Source organism: Sus scrofa, chromosome 15, assembly GCF_000003025.6.
Source record: "Sus scrofa isolate TJ Tabasco breed Duroc chromosome 15, Sscrofa11.1, whole genome shotgun sequence".
NCBI lineage: Eukaryota > Metazoa > Chordata > Mammalia > Artiodactyla > Suidae > Sus > Sus scrofa.
In genome coordinates, this window is record NC_010457.5 from 2,730,222 (window position 1) to 2,756,678 (window position 26,457).

Here is a 26,457-nt window from a genome sequence, read left to right on the forward strand (position 1 = left end):
GGTGAATGGAAACTATTTTGGATTTCTGCTTTCTGAGCAGCCTGAATGGTTTATGTGCTAATGAAGAGTTACATACCTAGGCTCTGTTGATGTCTTCTAGTAATTAAGTTTATGGTGGTCCTCCATCATTTGCCATGATTTACCTGGATTTTTCAAGGGCTATATAAGTATATCAAATGTAGAGGACAGTGTGGGAAACATACAGAATACTCTGGTTTATTCTCTGTCTGAAACCTATCTACAAAATCTTTCAAGTCTTAATGGAGATAATAGGAATGAAAAACAAAGCTTCTTTCAACTGGCAAGAGATTGGGTTCACCTTGATAAAAATTTATTGTTTTTCTCTGGGAAAACCACCAGAATTGACCATTGATTCATGCAAATGATAGATACCATTACTAGAAATAAGGGCTTTGGATCCTCTGGCTATAATTACTAAACTTAAAACATTATCAGAGTTCCTGATGTAGCTCAGAGGGTTAGGTACCCAACATAGTGTCTGTGAGGATGTGGGTTTGATCCCTGACCTCACTCAGTGGGTTAAGGATCCAGCATTGCTGCAAGCTACAAGCTGTGGCATAGTTCGCAGATACAGCTCAGATCCCACATTGCTGTGGCTGTGGTGTAGGCCAGAAGCTACAGCTCTGATTTGACCCCTAGCATGGGAACTTCCATATGCTGGAGGTGCAGCCCTAAAAAAAGAAAGAAAGAAACATTATCAATGTCAAAAGCAGAGAAAACTGAAGAGCTATGAGGCTGGGACCACACAGTGTGAATGGAGAATGGTATAAGCCTAGACTGTAGTCTCAGGAGTAGTAATGGTGGTTACCTCCAGATCAGGCTAAAGCTTAACCTTGACTGTTGATGGGCTACACATGGTGTTAAGACTGAGTAACTCAGATTTGGGGAATGTACGTATGGGTTCTGATGCCATTTTTCTGGTGGAGATAAAAAGCCAGGGTTGGGCTTTCCCCAGGGGAAAGGATTATTTCCATTCTTAGTCATCCTGGGAAGACTCAGTTCCTGTGACAAGATAAAGACTAAAGAGACAGGCTTTCAAGGAACTAATACTTAGAGAAGGAGATAAACAAATGATTATTAATAATTATAAGCAAAACAGGAGAACTGGGTTGTTATTCTTTTCATCACAAGTTAGCTGCCCAAGCAGGTTTAGTCTGAAACTCTAGGAACCAGGTCCATAGAAGGGAAACATAATCCATAAAGGACCCACAAAACTAGAAAGCAACCATTTTATCCTGCAAAATAATCTCCAAGGTGATGGAAACTATGCCAAGAAGAAATGGTCTCCCATAAAAAAAGGAACAAAGAGATCAAAACAGAAGCAGTTGGTTATATTGGGTTTACTTCTCACAAAATCTTTATAGAAAAGATGACCAACTCTAATAGACTGTCATGTGTTTATAGTGCCACTGTTGGAGACTTCCTGAGATACTAAATAAGTTACTACCTGACCAACCTCAGAGACTTGTTTGGAGGGACACATGACTAGTGGTCCCCTAATCATAACCCAGTCCTCCTGCTCATGAGGGCCAGTGGGGGCCTCCATGAGACATGGATTTGTATAACCTCATGGGTTACAGAAATGGGAAGTTTTCTCTCCACATTATATTGGAGAACTTTACTTTGCAACATTGTTTGACTTACTGTATCCCATATCTGTTGATTTCTAAGATATACTTACCAAAGCTAGTTAGAAAAGCAACAGTGAACCAACAGTTCATTCAGTGACACAATTACCCCCACCTATAGAACTTAGGCTCACAGACCCAAAGAACACACTTATTATTCTGCCACTACTGGACAGACCCTAATTATGGCCAATTCTGTTATAATACAAAGTTAAGTGTATTTGTCCCATCTTTATGTCACATAAAAAGATGCTAAACATTATACCTGGGGATTTGGGGCCTTCTTTTCACAAGTGTGTCCCTGTTTCCCTTTGTCCACAGGGCTGCCAAATGTTATCCTTTAGTCTGAAGCTAATGAATAATGCTGCCACTTGTCTGCTCTCAGCAGCTGTAGCCATCATCTAAATGAATACATGAGTTAAATTAATGTGCACTGAGTGCCTTCAGTGTCCTGAACTATATTAAAAATTAGGAGTGACGGCCCCAAGGAATACGTTCCTATTTTCTTTGAAGCTCAGAATCTGTGTGAGGAATAGATTAAAACCATCGAGTACATAGTTCACCTTCCACCTGTGAGCTAGAAAGATGAATAACTCATAAGAATACCTTACTTTGGCTCCAGGATTTATTTTTATACTAACCTGTACAGGTATGGATGAAATTCTGGGAATTCATAAAACTTCAATCAAAATAACAAAACCACAATGAGAAGCTCTAACTCTGCCAGAAAGCTGTTTGATTTCCTCTCAGCAGTCCATACCAGATGGAAGAGGCCATCATTGTGTGGTCAGGGGCCACCAGGATACAAAAGGCATTCTCTCATGGGATTCTGGAAGACCAACAGAAGGACTCCTCATGGAAGTTTGAGTATGATTTGCCGATAGGCACAGTTGAGGATCTGAGGATAGTGCCAGAGGAAGTCATTACCCTCCTGACAACTGAAAGGGAAAGGAGGAAGGGAACATGTTACTGGAGCCTGGGTGAGCTTGGAGAATGGACGGTTTTCCCTGGGGAGGAGCAGGTGTCTAGGAGAATGAAGACAGAACTGTAGCACCAGGCAGAGGGAGGAGGAAGGAACTACACTGACCTCTCTCCTCCTGCACCTTGGGCTCTTCTTCATTGCCTCACATTGGCCAAAGTCAGCCAGCAGCCAGAGGTGGATAAAGCCCAGATGATGGAGCCTGTAAGGTCAGGATAGAAAAAGGTGGAGAATGGATTTGGGGAAGGGCAAAAGGTGAATGACCAGCACAGTCACCATCTAGGCCAAAGCCAGATCCCAAGCTCTATTGACTGTCTTTTCTTGCTCTAAGATAGCATTTTCCAAAATATATTTCCGATAGGGGCTGGAGAGAGGGGTAGGTCGGGGCATAAATTTCATTTAAGAAACACTGAATTAATGTATTTAAACAGGCTTCCCTGCTCTAGGAATTTTCAAGGCTGCAATAGGCTCAGGTTCATATTTTTTTTTCCAACAAATAATTGTTCAGAGCTGTGATGAATTAGGCACTGGGCTGGGTGGTGTTGATACAGTAGTGAATAGAAGAGACATCTATACCTGTAGTCACTTAAAATCAAGTAGTAGGCAGGCAATATGCAAGAGACGGAAAGCAAATTGCAAATGTTTATGAGGAAGTTCTGAGATGAAAAATCATGTAGCATGTCCCAAATGGAAGTTATTTAGCTTCAGAAATCTGTATTTCTGGAATGCTTTTTAGGGAGTGAAAGGCTCTCTTTGAAAAAGGCCACTGTAAGTTTTTATTCACTATTATATACTTTTGCTCTGAAATTTACATAATTAAATACCTAATACTTGAGTTTGTTTGTTTGTTCATTTTGTCTTTTTAGGGTTGTACCCGTGGCATATGGAGGTTCCCAGGCTAGGGGTTGAATTGAAACTATAGCCGCTGGCCTACACCACAGCCACAGCAATGCAGGAGGTGAGCTGCATCTGCGACCTACACCACAGCTCATGGCAACACCGGATCATTAACCCACTGAACGAGGCCAGGGATTGAACCTACATCCTCATGGATGCTAGTCAGACTCATTTCCCCTGAGCCACGACAGGATCTTACCTGCTACCTAGTTTTGATGACAGCTTTTCAACCTGCTGGTCCTAGATGGTCAATCAGAGAGTAAATTGTATATTTATAGGAAATGGGTAATAGGAAGGTAATATAGAAAAGGAGAAGCTATAACTTAGTTGTCAAAGCCATTTAAATCAACTTACCATTTTTCTTGCAGTGTAGACTTTTTCTTGGACCCTTCCCTGGAAGATGAGATGATACTGTTAGAAACCACCACAGGGTGGTTGCATGTGAGGAAGGTAAGCCTACTAACAAGGTTTTAAGGTAGAGTCCAAAGTAGTTTGACAAAGATGAAACAAAGAGCAGAAAGTAATTTTTGAGGAGAATTTCTTTATAATTCATATTTCTCTGACTTTCTGTTAGACAGTATCTTAAGCAAATGTGTGCCAGTTTGTGGTAGATGCTGTTTAATGCCCTACCTGGAAGTCTCTGCTGGCTGGTGCATGCCACCCAGGGTGCTGGCAATAGAGCCCACTAGGGCTCACAGCTGCCCCTCCTCAGGCCTCCCTCACCCCTCCACCATGGGCAGTGGTTTATGCCAGAGACATGTGGCCAAGGCTCAACTTTACAGGAACCCTATCCTGGCTGACTTTTCTCCTCTCACCCCGTCTCCAATAAATTTTAACTAAAGAGCATTTCATAGTTTCGATCCTGGTCTTCGTCAAATTTCACAGGCGACTGGGAATCTGAAGGGATGTAGAAGAAATCACACAAGTTAACAATAGAGCAAGAAAGATGTCATTATTCTCTTTACTACTTACTCTCTGCACTGGTCTTTCCAATGTGCCTCTTTAAGATCTAGCCACAGTGGCTATTTTTAAGAGTTTTCCCTTCTGGAGTTCCTGTCGTGGCACAGTGGAGATGAATCCGACTAGGAAACATGAGGTTGCAGATTGATCCCTAGACTTGCTCAGTGGGTTAAGGATCTGGCATTGCCATGAGCTGTGGTGTAGGTTGCAGACATGGCTTGGATCCTGCATTGCTTTGACTGTGGTGTAGGCCAGCAGCTGTAGCTCCAATTAGACCCCTAGCCTGAGAACCTACATGTGCCGAGGGTTTGGTACTAAAAAAAATTTTTGGAGTTCTCGTCGTGGCGCAGTGGTTAACGAATCCGACTAGGAACCATGAGGTTGCGGGTTCGGTCCCTGCCCTTGCTCAGTGGGTTAACGATCCGGTGTTGCCGTGAGCTGTGGTGTAGGTTGCAGACGCGGCTCGGATCCCGCGTTGCTGTGGCTCTGGCGTAGGCCAGTGGCTACAGCTCCGATTCAACCCCTAGCCTGGGAACCTCCGTATGCCGCGGGAGCGGCCCAAAGAAATAGCAAAAAAAGACAAAAAAAAAAAAAAAAAAGTTTTCCCTCTTGATTCATTTTCAAAAAGAGTTTGGAGGTGTTCCTGGCATGGCACAGCGGAAATGAATCCGACTAGGAACCATGAGGTTGCACGTTTGATCCCTGGCCTCGCTCAGTGGGTTAAGGATCTGGCGTTGCTGTGGGCTGTGGGTAGGCCTGCAGCTGTAGCTCTGATTGGACCCCTAGCCTGGGAATCTCCATATGCCGCTAGTGCGGCCCTAAAAAGCAAAAAAAAGTTTGGAGTTCCCATCGTGGCTCAGTGGTTAACAAACCCAACTAGTATCCACGATGAGGACACGCGTTCGATCCCTGGCCTTGCTCAGTGGGTTAACGATCCAGCATTGCCATGAGCTGTGGTATAGGTCGCAGACACGGCTTGGATCTGGTGTTGCTGAGGCTGTGGCATAGGCTGGCAGCTACAGTTCTGATTCAACCCCTAGCCTGCGAACCTCCATATACCTCGGGTACAGCCCTAAAAAGACAAAGATGAAGATAAATAAATAAATAAACTTAACATTGGAGAACCTAGGCATCCTTTCAAAAAAAAAAAAAAAGATTTTATGTGTAGAAAAGTTTATTGAATTAACTTTTTCTGTTATCCATATCTATGAGAAGCTAAGGTATTTAGAGCATTATTATGCTGCTGGAGATCATTGATCCAAATTATAGGGATAAATATCTATGAAGAAAATTGAAAATGTGAGCTTACACAACCAGCACTCCAGTGATTTTTTTTTTTTTTTTTTTTTTTTTTTTTGCCATGCCCAAAGCGTTCAGAAATTCCTGGGCCAGGGGTTGACCCTGCACCACAGCAGTGACCTGAGCTGCTGCAGTGACAACAACCTTAACTCACTGCACCATTAGAGAACTATACCAGTGAGCTCATTGTAATAATGGCAAAGGTTGCAATCCTTGAAGAACTTTTGCCACGTGATATTAAACATTAAAATATTGCTAGATTAATATTTGTACTGCACAGTATGGTTTTTAAATAAGCTATCATAAATATTTCATTTGTCTTCATGGTAACCTTGTGACCTGAGTAAAATATTGGCATCTCTGTTTCATAAATGAAAAAACTGAAGCTCAGGGATATTAAGGGACTTGCTCAGTGTCTAATGGTTATTAAGTTGCATAGTGAAATTTGACAGTTTTATTTTTAGCAGATTTGGAGCCTTTCTACTTTATTGCCTATTTTATCCACTTTATCAATTGTCATTTCTTAAATTATTAGAGTTTATAACATCAGTTTATGGATTAGTCATCATAAAACTCTGTAGTACTATTTGTATTTTAGAACACAAGATCTTCTAGAATTTCTACAAGGCAGTAAAATAGGCTGCATAATTAAACACCTAATTTCTACGAAGTTGATATGCCAAGATTTTTATTCCTCTTCACTTGCTATAAACTTGACTTGTGGTTCTGTAAAATTAATATCTCAGAAATCTGTTCTTTCACTACAGGAGGATTTGTTTTCAGAACACCAAACAGTACATCATTATTGATTATGTACTTCCTTTCTTTAAGAGCTGTTGAGAATGTGAATACTCTTCTAAATGGGTACTCAGACATACACTTTAATTCATTTCTCCAACCCAGCCTGTCTCCTAGCGAACTATAGCATGGTTTACTTCAGAAATATCAATATACCTTTTCAACCAAAAAAAAAAAAAAAGAAAAAAAAAAAAGAAAATATCACCCCAAGCACTAGCTTTTATACTTGGACCAAATACATGGTTTCAGCTTCGTGGTAAAAAATAGAAACCATCCCTTCTCTGTGGCTTATAAAAATATACCCTGTATTTACCTTATCTCTTGAGTTTGTGTAGTTCAAAGTGACAACGGGAATATTGATGAGCCAGAGAGGAAACACAGAGCTATTGAGGGGCTCAGGCATATCTTGGAAATTATCATTCCAAATGCGCTATGCATTTATTTCTAACTCTGAGCATGCATGACAGAGCCAAACAGATTTCATGTAATTGACATACTCTAAGGGTTCCAGAAGAAAATTACTGATCACAATTATTTACTTAAACACAAATGGGAAACTCAAGTAACCTCAGGGTCACACTGAAACAGCTCTGGACTTGGGTTACAACTTCAGAATTAATGGGAAAGAGCAAGCAGTAAGGCCATCAGGGTGCATTGAGCAGTCTCACCATAATTAAAGACCGACTTGCAGCCAAATGACATTACCCGCCGCTCTGGGAAGGGAAAGGGTTCATCTGTTCCAACAAATCTCTAAGCATCAGGTGCTTGCCACACAGTTCTGTGCCTTTAAGAAAGCAGACTTCCTTCAGAGTTGCTGATGAACTGATTGTCATGGACAGTTGTTTTAATTACTTCTTAATCCTCAATAATCATGTTATCAAAGGATTTAAATACCATGCCATGCCTGGCATGGGGCTTCAGGCACCACGCAGAAGGTGTCCATGTACAATTAGCTCTAATGAGCGTGGAGAGCTGAACTCTGCAAGCTACAAACAAACATAACCTGCAAGTCAATCAAGTCATTCAAAGCTGGAGATCAAATTGTTAGATTGTCGGAAGGTACAACGTTCTTTGGAAGGTTATTACAATAAGAAGATGAAGACTCAGGGGGTGGAACAAGAAACACATGTGGTGCCTTAGTTGACAAACCTTGCTGCCTCCAGCTGGATGTATTCAAGCAATGATTTATATCTGTGGATAGACAGATAATTTTCATCTGGCTATTTCATTAAGGCTGGGTTTGGGTCACTGTGTGGGCCAAGCCTTTCCCCAGAGATGGGTCTTCACACAAGGAAATAGACGGCTCTGCTCTGTGGTCTCCATTAAACTCGACTTTGGCTACCAGCCCTTGAAGATGGAAATGTGAGAGCTTATTTTCATGAAAAGTATGAAAATAAGTAAAGCAGAGAACTGAGGTGACAGAGCAATAATAGAAAAAAAGATTGTAATATTTTCTTTCAAGATGTCTGATGAAATTAGCTAGCAGAAAAGAGGGGTTTTTTGCTTGTTGGGTTTTTGTAGCGAGGTCAGGGAAGAGGGGGAGATTGACTTTATCTGCATAATTGCTTCTCATTTCATCTGTCAAATCTTTGTAGTGATGGACCAGATATCCGGGCCCCTTCTCAGGGTCCAGAGGGATCTCATTAGAAGCCAAGGTGAACATAGCTAGTGGTAGCTAGTTTGACCAGGACCAAAGCTACATGTTCCCTCAGTTAATCTGGCTTAGAGGGAGCAATAGCAGCCATAAAAATGGGAGATTTCATTTTCACTGCAGGACAATTGAAAGGCATAACTACGCTAAGATGTTAGACAATAGCGAAACTGAGGCCGAGTTGAAGAAATACTTGCCCAGATAAGAGAACAGAGAGAGCCAGCTGTCCCAGGTACACTGGTGCACCCCTGTCAGCTGAGGTGTCTGGGATTGATCAGCCACCGCCCAAGATGCTCACTGTTCAATTAAACCGATGCTCAGCCAACACCTGAAAACAATGTTTGCAAGTCTTTATGACTTAACCAATGTCTTCCTTTGTCATGGACTTCTATGTCACACTTTTTTTTTTTTTTTTGTCTTTTTTTTTTTGCTATTTCTTTGGGCCGCACCCGCGGCATATGGAGGTTCCCAGGCTAGGGGTTGAATCGGAGCTGTAGCCACTGGCCTACGCCAGAGCCACAGCAACGTGGGATCCGAGCCGCGTCTGCAACCTACACCACAGCTCACGGCAACGCCGGATCATCAATCCACTGAGCAAGGGCAGGGCTCGAACCCGCAACCTCATGGTTCCTAGTCGGATTCGTTAACCACTGCGCCACGACGGGAACTCCACACTTTTTATTTATACATTACCAAGTTGGCTACAAATACATAGAGAATTTGGGATATCTGGAAGATTTGAATTTTTTAAGTTTCCCATCTATTTATTTAGATGTCTGTTTCCTGTGTAAGTCAGGACGAAGTAACTCAATCAGGCTAATAGATGAGACTAGGGTTTAAGTTTTTTCTGACATAACAAAATATTTTATATTCTTGCTCTAGAGTTATCAGGCATTGTATTTTTTAAAACCAGAAATATTTAAAATTTGTCTAAATAGATGATTAAACATGTCGTGTTAGTCAACTTTCTGCTGAGAAGAAAGGTGACTTTTTCAGGTACCACATTGTTTGCTTAAGCCTTGTGTGTGCAAGACTGCCTGACACACATTTGAGATGTGTTGCCTAAGGCTTGGTTCTGCAACCACCTCCCTAGATGGTGGAATCAGAAGCCCATGTTTCCTTCCAAGATCTTCTGTGGCTCTTGAATCAAAGCTTTAACGTGTATACACATTAAGTTACATGCAGAGAGAAGCATTTAGAGACAAGAAGATGAGGATCTACCCTAATATTTTTCCACCATTCTTGTTTTAAAGAAATCCCTCGTATCCTTTAAAGATTTTTTTCTTTAAAAAAAAGAAATTACTCATTTCAGAAGAGTAAATCATTTGTATTTGTCTTCATGTGTTCATGTGTTCAATGACTGCTAGGCAGGGTTTCCTTTAATGGTTTTTCTTTCTTTTTTTTTTTTGGTTTTTGAAATGAATTCATCTCTTCTAAATGGGATGGTTTATTTTCAGTTATTCTAAGAACTGAGAACATTAATTATCCCAGCAGCAAGTCAAACTAAAACATGGGTTACAGACATTTAAACTTTGACCCTAAGTAGTAGTTGCCCTTCAAAATGATTCATTTTATTTTTTCCCTCCAGAGGTCTAATCTTTCAGCCCTTCCCAGACAACCTATAATTCTGCTCCCTTGCCCTCTCTAAAATTACCTAAGTGCTGTCTGCCTTCAAGGGAGATTTACTGCCCTAATGGCAAAAGCAATGAAGGTCAGCTGAAAACTTCAGGTCTATCTGCCTGGGGACAGAGGATTCCTAAATAATTTCAGTACTCCCCCAAAAATAATGATTGGTTTCTGTAACCTGATGACAGACGAAACTACTACCCCATTAGAGCAAGGAGGTTTGTTTCTTCACTGGGAAGAATTCATTCACTGAGTTTCTCTGTATAATGATGACTAACTGTGGGGCAGAGTAAACATGACTGGCTTTGTAATGCCATAAATAAGCCATTAAAACAACAACTGCCGGAGTTTGTGGGATGGTTGTCCTGTTTCCCTTTAAGTGCACACGGAGTTCCACTTCGCCCACTTGCTTTCCTCAGGGGCATGCAATGCAGGCGCCTGTGTTTTATCATTCATCATGAAACCTCTTTAGACCTGGCTTCCTAACTTATCTTAAAAGATTTATGTGATGATTTCAGCTACATTCTTTGGAGAGTTTGCTCTCAAACTAGGTTAATATCCCTAAACTCTGTGAGCTAGAAATTAACTGATTGTTAAAGTCAATTCTCCATTACCTGAGAGGGGTTTACCTCTGGCTACCCACTGCTTCCTCCCTCCTTTGGGTCAACCCACCCAATATTAGAAGGAAGCTAGATGGGGCTTGAGATGAGAACATGAAGATACCGGAGGTTAGTGTGTGTGCCTATGGCGTGGTGCCCTTCCTAAGGCTTCATTAAGGCAGATGTTGATAGCCATTCACTCAGTATCCACTCAGTCGATTTATGATTACACCCTTAGTGTTTTCTAGATCTTTTCCTCCACTGACTGGACATTTAAATTCTAAATAAGGGAGTTCCTGTCGTGGCGCAGTGGTTAACGAATCCGACTAGGAACCATGAGGTTGCGGGTTCGATCCCTGGCTTTGCTCAGTGGGTTAAGGATCCGGCATTGCCTTGAGCTGTGGTGTTGGTCGCAGACGCGGCTCGGATCCCGCGTTGCTGTGGCTCTGGCCTAGGCCGGCGGCTACAGCTCTGATTAGACCCCTAGCCTGGGAACCTCCATATGCTGCGGGAGCGGCCCAAGAAATGGCAAAAAGACAAAAAAATAAATAAATAAACTAAATAAATAAATTCTAAATAAGGAAACTTGTCACAGATATGACACTGTATCTGTGGACACATCCACAGGTGTTTGTCTACATGACGGTCCTCTGATTCAGTATGCAATCTCAAGTGGACAAAAAGTAGAGAGAAAAACATGCCAGTAGCATGGGGCAAGGCTCTGGAATATCAGAGCTGAGATCCTAAGACAAATTATTGTTGTTGGCACCATAATAAGCATTATTCAAATAATAGAGAAGTGGAATTTCTTTGAATCCATACAGGTTTCAATTTCTGGAATTAGGGTAATTCAAAAAGCACCAAATGAGTACCCCAAGCATATTACTGATGCAGGTTAATGAGACATGATCTCTATCCTTAAGGAGCATATAATTGGACAGTTTTCTGTAAAACTGTCTTCAGAAATCATTCTCTTTCATTCCTTGGCCCTCATTTGCCATTTTCAAAGGATGGAATTGGCTCCCTCCCTTGATCTGTATGAAGTCAGAGATTCTCATTTTAGTCTAAAATGTCTTGAAAGAATGTTCCCTCTTAAATCTCCTTGCACTGTTCCTTTTATGTTTTTCTTCTTTTCTCTCAAACTGGATTCATGAACAAATTAAATGATATATGTGAGCTATTTGGCTTGTATTTGTCCTCATTTTAAGCCAAAGCTCCTTCAGTTTTAACAACTAATATGTTGTTTTTTCAGTATGTCTACACCCAGAATACACACAGAAGAAAAGTTATTGGTTTTATAAATCCTGGGCCATTACCTTACTAATTGCTATTCTTGTTTGGAGCTATTTATGCAGGCTTGAAGGACATATTTTAGCCTGGCTTCCTTAAATAAGTTTCTGCCTCATTTTTCTTCCTTTATTCAAAACTTGATTTGTCCCTTTTTCATCCTTCAGTTTGATTATTAATCACATGTCCTTATTTTCCACCAAACTTAAATTTTTTAATAAAAATCTCTCAAATATTAAATCACCATTTCCCATGCAACAAAAGACATAATCATTCGCATTGTGCCTAGGATTTGCATCTAGTCATGGTAACATCTGCCTCCAAAAACAAAGTCAGACATTTATTCTTGTTGATTTTTATATTTTCATGTTTGGCTTCCTCAGAAGTGCTGGATTTATTGTCTTGTTGCTATGATTTGGTCCTTTCTTTATCTTTGTGTTGTTGACCCTTCCATCTATTCACTGATACAATTACTCTCCTCCAAAAATGGAAATAAATCTGCTCAGACTTGGGATGGAATTATAACTTATTGCTCGGGTTAACGTCCTAGCTTAGTTTCTCACTGTTCTTTAAGAGGACAACTTTGCCCCCCGTCTCCATTTCTTTGTCATCTCCATCTCTTTGTCCTTGCTTGTCCACTAGAGGCAACAATCTGGAACAATTTGATAGGAGGTAGCATGGATTACACATATATTTCTCCAACCCCTAATAAATTCTACACTAGTTTCCTTAGTTTAATCAAGATAATCTGTTCAGTGCTTGGCTAAGTAAATGAGCTTTTCCTGAAGTTTATCAAGGAAGGGAGCTAGCATTTCCTGAGCGCCTTCCATGGAGCTGTCATTAATACACTGTTAACTCACTGAAGTGTCATGAGACAGCCTCATGAAATATGTACTATTACCCCTATTTTGCAAATAAGAAATCGACCACCTCACAGGGGAGGTGCTTTTGCCCAGATTACATAGCTGTTAAATAGCACAGAAGAAATTAGTGCCCAAGTCGGCCTGACCTCAAATAGCTGTTTTGTCCACAATACAGCACATCATTCTGTCTCTAAAAAAATTTCACTCTTCCAAGAAGCAGAATAACAATACCTACCAACCCACTCTCTCTCCAAGCCAGAAGAGTAAATATATGTAAATTCACATTTTTGTTAATGGCCAAATGTGTTATTCCCAGGTGAGTATGGACAAGCAAGTCTCGGGAGTATTCCTAATAGAAAAATATTACAATATAAAAGCATTTTTTATCTTTAATTCCTAAAGTGTATTGGCCTCTATCCAGATGGTGGTCCTTACAGTTTAGTAACACACTAACTAGCTCTCAAATCTAGTCAAAATGTATTAGCTGGTTCTTAAATATTGCTGACCCTGACTATGCGTAGCATGTATGTGCCTAGAAAGTAGCCATTAACCATAAGAAAACAAAAACCATTATAAAAATGTGGAAGTATGACTCATCTAACATTGAATTGAATATGTATTTGAGACCATCTGGATTTTCAAATACATATTTCCATTTTCTCCCAGCCGTTTTGCTTCGTGAGTATAAATGCGGTCTGTCACCATCTCTTGTTTGTTTTTCCTTCAAAGAATTCCTTGGTTTTGCATCTTACTGTCCATTCTTATAAGCATGATCTGTGGATTTTCATTCTTTTGTTGCTCTAAAACCTTCCTAAATGCAGTCTCTCTGCCTCGAATTCATCCGACACACCATAAGAGCCAGACTAATTTTTTTTAAAGCTTTGCTTTCATCCTTTTACCCCACACACAGGCATTTCCAGTGATTCTGCCTATTTCATCAAGTATAAAATTCCTCAGCCTGACTGTTGAGCCTCTATGAAATCAAGCCCTCCCCCATGGAAGTCATTTCTTACTATTGCCTTGTATAGACTCATCACTCTTATCAGGCCAGTTATTTCTTTGGGCTCCACATGAGCTGCAGCCTGTGCTACAGAACCTAAGTTCCCTCTCTGTGCATGACTGTGTGGCTGCCTTGATCAGGAGCCTTTTCCACATCTTGCTCATGTTTCCTAATTGAAAGAGTGTGATGGAATGACCTCCTGATGAACAGCCAGAATCTAAGGGCCACGCAGACACCAGGTGACCTGAAGAAGGCCCAGGAAACGTCACAGAAACTGCTGCCACAGGAATTGAGTTTCAGCAGCAAACCTAGGAAGGATGAGGAGTAAAGGAAGTGAGAAGAAAGGAGGAGCTAATGGAAAACAAGTTAAACCAGTGTTATAGTTACTGGAATAAGGGTCAGAGAGAAACTAGGTCTTGGGAAAATGAAGCATGAGCCCAATTCTGGGACTTTGGGGTGTAATTGGAGATTGTCAGAAGTCAGTGAACCAACCGAGGAGGTTTCTGTTCTCCTCACGTGGAAGCAGATTTAAACAGATTCTGAAGACAGGCCTACCTGTACTTGTGGGCAAAGTAACTCAAGGCTGCAAAGACCAGAAAAAGATGACATCAGGGTGCCAACTAGAGTATCATGGCATTGAAACTCCCAAGCATGGTTCAGCTGCTTTTAAAAGGACCCAAACCTGATGGCCAACAAACACATGAAAAAATGCTCAACATCGCTGATTATAAGAGAAATGCAAATCAAAACTACCATGAGATATCACCTCACACCAGTCAGAATGGCCATCATTAATAAATCCACAAATAACAAGTGCTGGAGGGGCTGTGGAGAAAAGGGAACCCTCCTGCACTGTTGGTGGGAATGTAAACTGGTACGGCCACTATGGAGAACAGTTTGGAGATGCCTTAGAAATCTATACATAGAACTTCCATATGACCCAGCAATCCCACTCTTGGGCATCTATCCGGACAAAACTCTACTTAAAAGAGACACGTGCACCCGCATGTTCATTGCAGCACTATTCACAATAGCCAGGTCATGGAAACAACCTAAATGTCCATCGACAGATGATTGGATTCGGAAGAGGTGGTATATATACACAATGGAATACTACTCAGCCATAAAAAAGGATGACATAATGCCATTTGCAGCAACATGGATGGAACTAGAGAATCTCATCCTGAGTGAAATGAGCCAGAAAGACAAAGACAAATACCATATGATATCACTTATAACTGGAATCTGATATCCAGCACAAATGAACATCTCCTCAGAAAAGAAAATCATGGACTTGGAGAAGAGACTTGTGGTTGCCTGATGGGAAGGGGAGGGAGTGGGAGGGATCAGGAGCTTAGGCTTATCAGACACAATTTAGAATAGATTTACAAGGAGATCCTGCTGAATAGCATTAAGAACTATGTCTTCATGTTGCAACAGAAGAAAGGGTGGGGGAAAAAATGTAATTGTAATGTATACATGTAAGGATAACCTGACCCCCTTGCTGTACAGTGGGAAAATAAAAAAAATAAAATAAAAGAATACATTTACAATAAAAAAATAAATAAAATAAAAAAAATAAAAGGACCCAAACCTGAGATCACTCCTCCTTCCACAGAGGACACATTCACTCAATCTAACAATGCCCAGCATCTTTTTAGTATCTCCTGGAATTGTTTCTAAGCTTAAGTGCAACTTATCTCTTTGCTTGTATGCATGTGTGGTCAGAGGTACTTGGAGGAGTCTTTAAGTCCTAAAGATAGAACAACTTGACTAGAAATATGTCTTTAGAATGTTTTTTCTCTCTTGAAACTTAGATCTTTTCCAACTGTATTCAAGTCTGGAGTTCTTCGGGTAAAAATTAATCTTCCTGTGGACTCCAGAGGGCCCATGGGATTTTCCTTTTGGATTAGTTGGATGGTAGCAAGGTAAGCCTGAAGTTTCTCTTCATGTTATTACCTATTATTTTCTCTGGAAGGGAGGTTTGAAGAGCCCCTTGACTGTGCAGTGGGCATTGGGAATTAAGAGAATGTTTATTTTCAATGGCATGTTCTCAAAGAAATATATAGGCAACTGTCAAATTCCCTAACCTCCTTAAGCATCAAGTTCATAAGTTCTAAAATGTATGTATTTATAGTACCATATTCTATTTTCCAGGATTGGTGTGGGATTAAAATGAAATAATTCATATAAAGTCCTAAGCATATTGCCTGGGATTTGGTGAATGCTTTAATGTCAGCAGCTACATAACCATATTGATAATGTATATAATAACTCCTTTTTTTAGCATTGTTTGTAAATGCGATGCATTTTGCAAATAACTAAAGCCTAATTCTGTATTAAACCTTTAAATTTTCTATAATTTTAGTTGAAAGTATTTCTGAAATGTGTTCACAGTGCATTTCTGCCTTACTTCGTTAAACTGAGACAAGATTTGTCTTAGGACTAGAGCACAGGGAGCTCTGTGGGAAGAATGTTGTACTTTTACTTTAACCCCTGGATTTTTAGTTGCTGTTCTGAGTTTTTAGGAATTAGACCCAAGAGGGGCTAAATTCAAAGAGTCTCAATATTAACACAAAATTTGTTTTAATATGAGTCTTTATTTCTATACACTAAAACATTTTGCAACCCCTGGTGGGAAGGATTCAATTTGTCTACTTAAGAAATATCCATTGAATGTCTACTATGTCCCAGGAAGTACTTGTGATGCTGAATAAACAGGACACAGACAAAAATCCCTATTCTCAGGGTGTTAACATTCCAATCGGAGCTACATTCAGGCAGTAAACAAACTAAGCTTTATATAACGTATTAAAAATGGTAAGTGCTGGGAGGAATAAGATTTTAAATAGTAGGTGAAACCTCACTGGTAGGATACAATTTGATCAATGACATGAAGGAAATGAGGGAGGAAACCATATAGAAATACAGGGAAAGAATATTCCAGGCAGAGGGCACAGCAGCTCAAAGGCCCTGAGGTGGGACCTACTAGCCATCCAGCTATGGCGTAGAAGAGACTGTTGATGAATAAGAGGAGAAAGGATTGGTAGGAGATGAGCCAGAAAGGGTTTGGAGATCGTTTTCAGGTTCCTGGCTTTTCTCCTGTGCAAAGGGAAAGTCCTTGGAGTGTTTTGAGTAGAGGAGTGATTTGACTTATGTTTTCAAAAGTTCTTGAAACTCCACCTGTTTGAAAGTAGGCTCCAGGGGGCAAGGGCAGAAGCAGAGATCAGTATTGTCATGATGATGGCTACAGAGTGGTCAGATTCCAAATGTATTTTGAAAGTAAACATGCACACTTTGGAAGTATAAGGTATGAGAGAGTATCCTCCATAATGCCAAGATCTTTGGCTGAAATGACTAGAAGGATGGAATTTTGATGAAGGCCGTGTGTAAAACAGGTTTGAAGGGGGATAAGTTTGATTTGAGGATATGTTGTACTTGAGATGTCTATTAGACATCCAAGTGTCAATGTCCAGTAAGGCATCTGGATATCTGAGTGTGGAGTTCTGAAGGAAGATTCAGAAACAGATCCTCACATTAACAACCAGTTTTTACAACACCCCAGGATGATTCAGTAGGAAAATTAAACTGTTTTCAATAGATCTGCTGGAAGTAGGAGTTCCCCTTGTGGCTCAGTGGAAACAAATCTGACTAGTATCCACGAGGATGCGAGTTCAATCCCTGGCCCTGTTCAGTGGGTTAAGGATCTGGCGTTGCTGTGAGCTGTGGTGTGTAAGTCGCAGATGCGACTCGGATCTGTCATTGCTAAGGCTGTGCCGTAGGCTGGCAGCTCTAGCTCCTATATGACCCCTAGCCCGGGAACTTCCATGTGTTGCAGGTGCGGCCCTAAAAAGAAAAAAAAAATGCTGCTGGAAGTAGATATTTATATGAGACAAAAGTAAACTTCATTCCCAAACTTATATGTTAATCTGAGATGGATCATATATCTAATCAAAACTAAGAAACATAGAGGATTATCACCTTGAAACAAGCAAAGAGTTCTTAGACTACACACACACACACACACACACACACACACAAAGCAATAACTATGGGGGAGATTGATAATTTAAACTATCAAATTATTTAAGTTCTGTTCCTAAAATAACCATTAAGAAAATTTAAAACAGGGAGTTCCCACTGTGGTGCAGTGGGTTAAGAACCTGACCGTTGGAGTTCCCATCGTGGCTCAGCGGTTAACAAACCTGACTAGTATCGATGAGGTCGTGGGTTTGATCCCTGGCCTTGCTCAGTGGATTGAGGATCCAGTGTTGCCATGAGCTGTGATGTAGGTTGCAGATGTGGCTCAGATACCGCGTTGCTGTGGCTCTGGCATAGGCCGGTGGCTACATCTCTGATTAGACACCCTAGCTTGGAAAGCTCCATATGCCACAGGGGCATCCCTAAAGAAAGACAAAAAGACAAAACAAGAAAAAAGGAAAGAAAAAAAGAAACCCAGAGTTCCTATCATAGCTCAATGGTTAATGAACCTGACTAGTATGCATGAGGACACAGGTTCAATCTCTGGCCTCGTTCAGTGGGTTAAGGATCTGGCATTGCCCTGAGCTCTGGTGTAGGTTGCAGACACAGCTCTGATCCCACACAGCTCCGATTCTACCCCTAGCCTGGAAACCATATGCCACAGCTGCAGCCCTAAAAAGACAAAAACAAAACAAAACAAACAAACAAAAAACGAATCTGACTGCTGTGGCTCAGGTGGGAGGCATGGGTTCTATCCCCTGCCCAGTAGTGAGTTAAGGATCTGGTGTTGTTGCAGCTGTGCCTTGGATTCAATCCCTGGCCCAGGCACTTCCATATGCCATGGGAGTGGCAAAAAAGAAAAAGAAAAAAAAAAAAAGAAAATTTAAAAAAAGTTTCAGAATGGGAGAAAATATTTGCAATATATCTGATAAATCCACAAATAACAAGTGCTGGAGGGGCTGTGGAGAAAAGGGAACCCTCCTGCACTGCTGGTGGGAATGGAAACTGGTACAGCCACTATGGAGAACAGTTTGGAGATACCTTAGAAATCTATACATAGACCTTCCATATGACCCTGCAATCCCACTCTTGGGCATCTATCTGGACAAAGCTCTACTTAAAAGAGACACATGCACCCACATGTTCATTGCAGCACTCTTCACAATAGCCAGGACATGGAAACAATCCAAATGTCCATCGACAGATGATTGGATTCGGAAGAGGTGGTATATATACACAATGGAATACTACTCAGCCATAAAAAAGAATGACATCATGCCATTTGCAGCAACATGGATGGAACTAGAGAATCTCATACTGAGTGAAATGAGCCAGAAAGACAAAGACAAATACCATATGATATCACTTATAACTGGAATCTGATATCCAGCACAAATGAACATCTCCTCAGAAAAGAAAATCATGGACTTGGAGAAGAGACTTGTGGTTGCCTGATGGGAAGAGGAGGGAGTGGGAGGGATCGGGAGCTTGGGCTTATCAGACACAACTTAGAATAGATTTACAAGGAGATCCTGCTGAATAGCATTGAGAACTATGTCTAGATACTCATGTTGCAACAGAAGAAAGGGTGGGGGAAAAACTGTAATGGTAATGTATACATGTAAGGATAACCTGACCCCCTTGCTGTACAGTGGGAAAATGAAAAAAAAAAAAACAAAACTATTTTTTCAATTTTAAAATTGAACTATAAAACTGGCCATGGCCTCTTCCTCTTCCACATGAATGGTTTAGCTCACTATTCTCTCAGTGCTATTACAAGATTTCTCCTCAGAACAGTGAAAAGGCACACAATTGTAAGAACCTCTCAAACCCTAATAAGTTGCTACTTATTCTTAGACCTTGCAAGGGAAGAACTTTTAGAAAAGATAGAAATATGGGCATGCCAAGGCTGAATTATTTCTTCCAGGAGTCCAGTTGTCCCAATTGTACCCAAGGTTAAAATAACCTGGTTTAAGTAGCTATGCATTCGTTAAAGTAATCTTTACAAAATTTGAATATTTCCATGAGCAGTTTTCCAAAGAGAAGAATATATACTTTCCAAACAATTTATTTAAATATTTTGTGAGCTGATTTAAGGGGTTTTTTTTTCTTTTTCTTTTTTTTTCTTTTTAGGGCCACACCCGCAGCATATAGAGGTTCCCAGGCTAGGGGTTGACTCAGAGCTACAGCTGCTGGCCTACACCATAGCTATAGCAACGAAGGATCCAAGCAGTGTCTGCAACCTACACCACAGCTCATGGCAGCACTGAGTGAAGCCGAGGATTGAACCTGCAACCTCTTGGTTACTAGTCATGTTCATTTCCGCTGTGCTGCAGTGGGAACTCCTGACTTAAGTTTTGATTCCAGTTTACTTCTGTATTTTGCATGGATCTATATTTTGTAGGGACTGAAATCTGTTAATAAAGTGCAGCTGGCAGAACAGGGTCTGAGTTTTCTCCATTCTTCACTATGACCTAGTTCAGTCTAAGATATTAGTTCTCAGTCTGTGAATATGTGAATATTTATTTTTTATAACCTGAGCTCTTTATGAATATCAGTCACTCAGTCAAAGTCTCAAAGGTTTTAAAGATTCTTAAAGAGTTTTGACTTATAAGTAAATCCAAATAACTTTGATTGAGTCTTTAATACTACTTTGGAATGTTTTCTGCCTCCCACCTTTTAGTGGGGCTGATCCCCACAACCGTTTCTTGATGTGCTCATGCTCCCTATGCTCCCTTTAAGAGCCTGTCATTTGCTAAAGACAGAGTAACTAGAAACCCAGTCCAGTATTGCATAAATAAGTGTAAATTAAGTGCATATCCAACAACAATTGAAACTAGTATGATATTGATGCAGAAATGTATTGATGAAACACCATAGAAATTATGAAGAAATTAGATATATCAAATTAAAATATTTCAAATAAATGGAAACAGGGTTGATTATTCACCATATGGGTGGATTAAAAGACTAAAAATTCAGGAAAAATAGGGAAATCTTTCCATTTTATATAAAACACCAGAATTAAAACCAATTTAATTAAAGTTTTAAAAGTAAAAATATGACACCGTAAGAACAATAGAAGAAATATATGTGAATATTATTATATTCTTGGGATGGGAGTATACTTTCTATCATATTCAAAGGAGAAATAATAAAGGATTGATTTTACTACATAAAATGGTAAAAATTTTATAGGTAAAGAATGAATAAAATTATAATGGAATCAAGAGATAGAAGAATAGCTGTACATTTATGACAGCCCAAGGGTTAATAGGCTTAGTATGTAAAGAGTTCTTGCAAACCAATTTAAAAATCACTCAAGTGAAAAATGGCCAAAAACATGCAAAAGCAATTCATGAAGGAAGAGTAAAGTATTAGAGGGATTCTCCTAAATAAAGAGGCACATGGACTGCTATTTGGGTAATTTTATTGTTTCCCTTGTCCTCATTCTTGGTTCTTGAATGCTTCATTTGACAGTTAAATGTGCAGAAGTAGAGAAGGATTTTTACTCATGGAGTCATATCTTCACTGGTCTTCCATTAGGCCATGACTATCCTTACAAGACAAGTAGCCTGAGCTAAAAAGGAAGTCTGTGAAGAGGGTATAGATCAAAGTTCCTTGGTTTTTCCAGTCTGGAACCCATGACTCTGCCTTTATTTACATGATTATCCTAAGTTCCTGAGGTGAGCAGCCATAGATGCCAAACATTGTTTTCCATCACTTTCACCCAGGGATTAGGTGGGGGTGGGGCCACCTAATGAGGATGTGTGTCAGATCCCTGGCCTCGCTCAGTGGTTAAGGACCCATCACTGCCATGAGCTGTGGTGTAGGTTGCAGACAAGGCTTGGATCTGGCATTGCTGTGGCTGTGCAGCTCCGATTCAATCTCTAGCTTGGGAACTTCCATATATGCCCCAGGTGTGGCCCTAAAAATAACTAAAACCAAAACCAAAACCAAAACCCTACACTCTTGGGCATCTTCATTAATATTACTGTTCTATGCTATATATGCTCTATTTTATAATTACCATAGAGTGAACTAGCACAGATTTTGGCTCTCCCATGAAACTGTTAGTGGTTTCAAAGAAGAGGACCTGGACTTGTCTAGAGTCATGGCTGCCTCATTTGGAATCCCGGCTCACAATTTACAATCTGAGTTCTTAATCTCTCTGAGCCTGGCTTTCCCAACTATGAAATAAAGATAATGATAGAACCTACCTTATAATATTGCTGTGAATATTTTTTTGTCTGTGCCCGCAGCATACAACGTTCCCAGGCCAGGGATCGAATCCTCACCACAGCAGCAACCCAGCAGCTGAAGTGACAACTCCAGATCCTTAACCCACTGTGCCACAAAGGAAGTACAAAAGTTGCTATGAATATTTAATGAGATTATATGTATAAAGGACTTATCATTGTGACTATACATAGGAACTACTCCAGTGCTCTCAGCTATTATCTTTATTATGGGCAAAGAACCTTAATTCTCAACCTTCTGACTAAAAATGCACTAAGATAGTGAAGGATGATTTAGTTTCCCTTAATGTGGACATTCATGTGGTACATGGGGAAAAGTGTAGTACAGTTAGTCTTCCATAGCTATGAATGTGAAACTTTTGGCTACAAAGAGGCAACTGTATTTATTGTATTATACTAGTTTATATAGTAGACTTTTGGTATTCGTTGGACTCCTGGAACCAATCCTCTGCAGATACCAAGGAACAACTATACTGGCATTAGAAAATCTGATCCTAGTCCCAACCTTGCCTCTAACATTACCACTCTGGGCCTCAGTTTCCATATCTTTAAAGTAGTTGAACTACTTATTGCTGTAAGTATTATTGCCTTTCTGCCCAACATTCTACCCTAGAGAAATACAAAGTGGCAGATAAATCAGAATCTTTAAATGTGGTTATATACACAGTAGGTAAAAATGGTTATCCTTGAGCTAAGTCATAGTCTTTAAAAGCTAAAGGAAAATATTAATTTGCCAAACAGCTGACATTATATAAATCTGTTATAGCATTGAGTATGTCTTGTCAGTCAGAAGCTCTAGTCAGCAGTTAAGCATCTTTAATTAATTTTTTAAATTACTTAATAAAAGGAATTCATTTAGTATGCTACAAAAGCATGGAAAGTTAGTGAAAAGTTTTTTAGTGAAAAGTTTATGAAAGGCTATCCTGTGTGCTCAGTATCAATGAAGATATCCCAACCACTAACAGTTTCATGGGAGAGCCAAAATCTGTGCTAATTCACTCTATGGTAATTATAAAATATAGCATATATAGCATAGAACAGTAATATTAATGAAGATGCCCAAGAGTGTAGGGTTTTGGTTTTGGTTTTAGTTATTTTTAGGGCCACACCTGGGGCATATATGGAAGTTCCCAGACTAGAGATCGAATCGGAGCTGCACAGACACAGCAATGCCAGATCCAAGCCTTGTCTGCAACCTACACCACAGCTCATGGCAGTGATGGGTCCTTAACCACTGAGCGAGGCCAGGGATCTGACCCACATCCTCATGGATACCAGCTGGATTCATTACCACTGAGCCATGTTGGATGTTTTTAGTGAGTCAAGAACTATCCAGATCTCTCTATGTGTATTATCTCCTTTAATCCTCACAACCTGTTTTCTTCACAAAGAAGAAAACTGTAATTTAGGAATGGGACCTATTGTCATCTAAATAGATGCCTCTTTAAAACTGCAGCATTTCAAGAATAAAGGGATCTACAAAAAGTAGTTTGGAAACATTTGTAATTAAGCCCCTCCTTTTATCAGACAGCATTGACTGTGTATGTGCAGAGCATACATGGAAGGTGGCTCCTTCCATTGAAGTCCAAATGTTTGGGAAGGAGCAGGAGTTGGTAAAACACACAGGTAACATATGCTGGCATTTAGAAAAATTAACTGGATTACCCACTTAAGAATTATCACTGGAACATTTTTAGTTTACTCTTGATGTCTCTTTGCTATTCAGCTCCCTCTAGGCTTGTAAATTCACATAATTAGTGTGAAATCACTAAAAAACATGAATTTTAGTATTAAGCCAGGCAAAATGTAATTAAGGAAGTAAATCTATAACAAAAACTGTGTAATGGCTTTTGATGTTCAAGGAAAAATGGCTTTTGGATTATCTGCTATTAGGAAGTATTTTATTCATATGCTCTTCTCTTCTACTCATTCATTTATTCACTCCATAATTATAGAGAACATGCTAAATAGGTAGGAATTAGACCCTGATTTGAAGCAGATCATAGAAACTGATGCTGAGTTGATGATGAACAACTGTTTTCACCATTAACTTGTGGGTCTGCTTCCAGAGGTGTCCTTTGATCTTTAAGAACAGCTGCAAAAAGGAAAAAAGAAAGAAGAAAAAGTCAAGATTGGCCACACTTAGGACTTTGGTGGAATTACAGGTAAATCTTCCACAATTGGATGCCAATTATACATCTGAGTGTCACCCTCCATGGGTGTTGTCTTAATCTCCTCCAAAATACAGAGGTCACTTTGAAAGTGCCTCTGACAAACTCTAAATTACCAGGGATTACTTTCTGTTTCTTTGAAAATGACTTTCATGTGAAAATGTTTCAGAAACATAAAAGTTAATCACCCCCTATCATTACTTGCATCTAGCAGCAGGGTAAAGAGGAAATTAAATTCTTTCCTACAAAATGAATTAGAACCTCACTCAATCTTCTCCATATTATGTGTAGAAATGGAAGACAACTCAGTTCTACTCTCTCTTTCTCCTGTCATCCCTCCCTCCCTCCCTCTCTCTCTCTCTCTCACTCTTTCTCGCTCTCAAAAAGAAAAAGATAAAACACAGACTGTTCCAAAACTTTCACAGCTGGAGAGGAATTCCAGGGAGAATTCTATTTCTTCCAGAAGTATACTGTGAAATTCTAAACCTACAAATTCATGAGATGTTAGGTCTCTAACAAACGAAATGTACCTATTGACATATTCAACAGAAACTGTCAAAGTCATCATGTTACCCTACATATTTTATTATCGGTGTTCAACAAATCCTTTATGTTCATTTTTAATAAGGATGCCCAGTCCCCAAATTTCCCTTACATTTCAAACTTTTCAATAGGCTGGCCTGAATGTAAAATGGAATTCTTGTGTTTTACTGACTCCAGGGTGCTCAGCTTGAACTCCATGAATAAAATATGACTCTGATCATTAAAATGTAATAAAAGCAGTGCTGTGAAACCTTAACCTGAACAAGCTTGCTCTCTGATCCTGGGGGCAACCTTCAGCTGTTCTCTCAGCAGGACCTCCTTTGCAGAGAAGCCAGGCCTTGTACAAACCACTGGAAGCTACTCATCCAACATGCACCGCTAAACACACAGTCAGAGCCATTTCCACGGTAGGAATCTCCTGGTGGCTCTCAGTGCTCTTGTCATTTTCAGTCGGCTAGAGTCTTCCTACTCTCATTCTCCTCCCAGGAAAAATAAATCAATAGATGAGAATCAGGCTCAGGTTGTAAAAAGGTGATATTTGTATTTGAGTGTCCCTCAATTTGTCTTTCCAAAAATCTCCTTGCAGGAGAAGAGACCAAGGTGACTTTTCAATCAGCTCATCCTTTAAGGGAAGGCTCTGCAAATGTTCATCGAGAAAGACCAGTGGAACTGAGAAGACCCTCAAGTAAGCAATGGGCACAGCATACCTCAGTCAGACTGTGCTCTTGGGATTTCGTCTTACTGGTGCAGATGTGACTCTCAAGCAGTGAGTGGGATGCCTATGCCTACCAGGATTTCCCAGACAGAGTGTTTAACACCTAGAGAGAGCCTATTTCTACGCTGGGTGAAAAGGCCCATTTCAGCTCACAGTCCAAGATGAGAGTCACTTTTTCTGCTCAAGAGAATATAGTTCAAGATTTCTCTCCTGCTACCACAGCATGGACAGAAAATGGAACTGCCCAACCAGAGGGAAAGGAGATCCTATCAAAGAAAAAGGAGGTAAATAAATTAAAATTCCCAGGTAATGTGTACTAATGTCACATTTTTTGTAGTGATTAACTTTATACTTAAGTAAGTTTGGGACAATCGTGTAAAAAGAATGACAACTATTTGGTGGGGGAAAAAAAAAAAGGACTATGAGTCTATGTTCAATATCGCAAACATTCTAGTGCTGAAGAGGTGTCACTGTATCAAAATGATGGGTTTGGTTGATTCTACTGAAATGAAATACTGACCACTATAAGTTTTTACCTATGAGACATGGCTAGCAGTGAAGGGAAAAGGTGATTGGCCAAAATGAACACAAATAGACACATCAAGGGATGACTACATTTGGTCAGGACTTTTGAAGCTTAGAGTCAGTCTCCGGTCTAACTTTTAATATATGCTTTTATCAGTTCTGAGCTCTGTCTAGTAAAATTTTTACTTGAAAGAATTGGTCAATAGTTTGAATACTTTAAAGAGAAGAAATCATCAGATAAGATGGGGTTGGGATGCTGCTTAGACATAATACCATCCCTTCTATGCTCAGCTAAAGTGTTGGTCTTAACCCCAGTAAGTAGGGTGCTTGAGAGAGTATATCAGTCGAGCTGCAAAGCGAAGGTAATATCTGAGAATTTTCTGTTATTGACTGAATTTTTCTCTTTTGTTTAGGCCAGAGCTGGCCTTCAGATATACACAATGGAATACTACTCAGCCATAAAAAAGAATGACATAATGCCATTTGCAGCAACATGGATGGAACTAGAGAATCTCATCCTGAGTGAAATGAGCCAGTAAGACAAAGACAAATACCATATGATATCACTTATAACTGGAATCTAATATCCAGCACAAATGAACATATCCCCAGAATATTTCTTATTCTAGTTTCTTCCAACCTACAGGATGACAGT

General features: G+C 40.0%; 1 long non-coding RNA gene across 2 annotated transcripts in view; it reads left to right on the forward strand.

Moving 5' to 3' along the window:
* The window catches only part of LOC106506169, a 60,148-nt gene extending 33,921 nt beyond the window's left edge, over positions 1-26,227 (forward strand). The window contains exons 4-7 of one of the 2 annotated variants that reach the window (XR_001301306.2): positions 15,426-15,536; positions 23,918-24,013; positions 25,149-25,247; positions 25,500-26,227. This is a non-coding gene — a long non-coding RNA (uncharacterized LOC106506169). Of the gene's footprint in view, positions 1-15,425; positions 15,537-23,917; positions 24,014-25,148 lie in introns of both variants that reach the window. The other variant, XR_002339195.1, reaches the window with a different exon arrangement.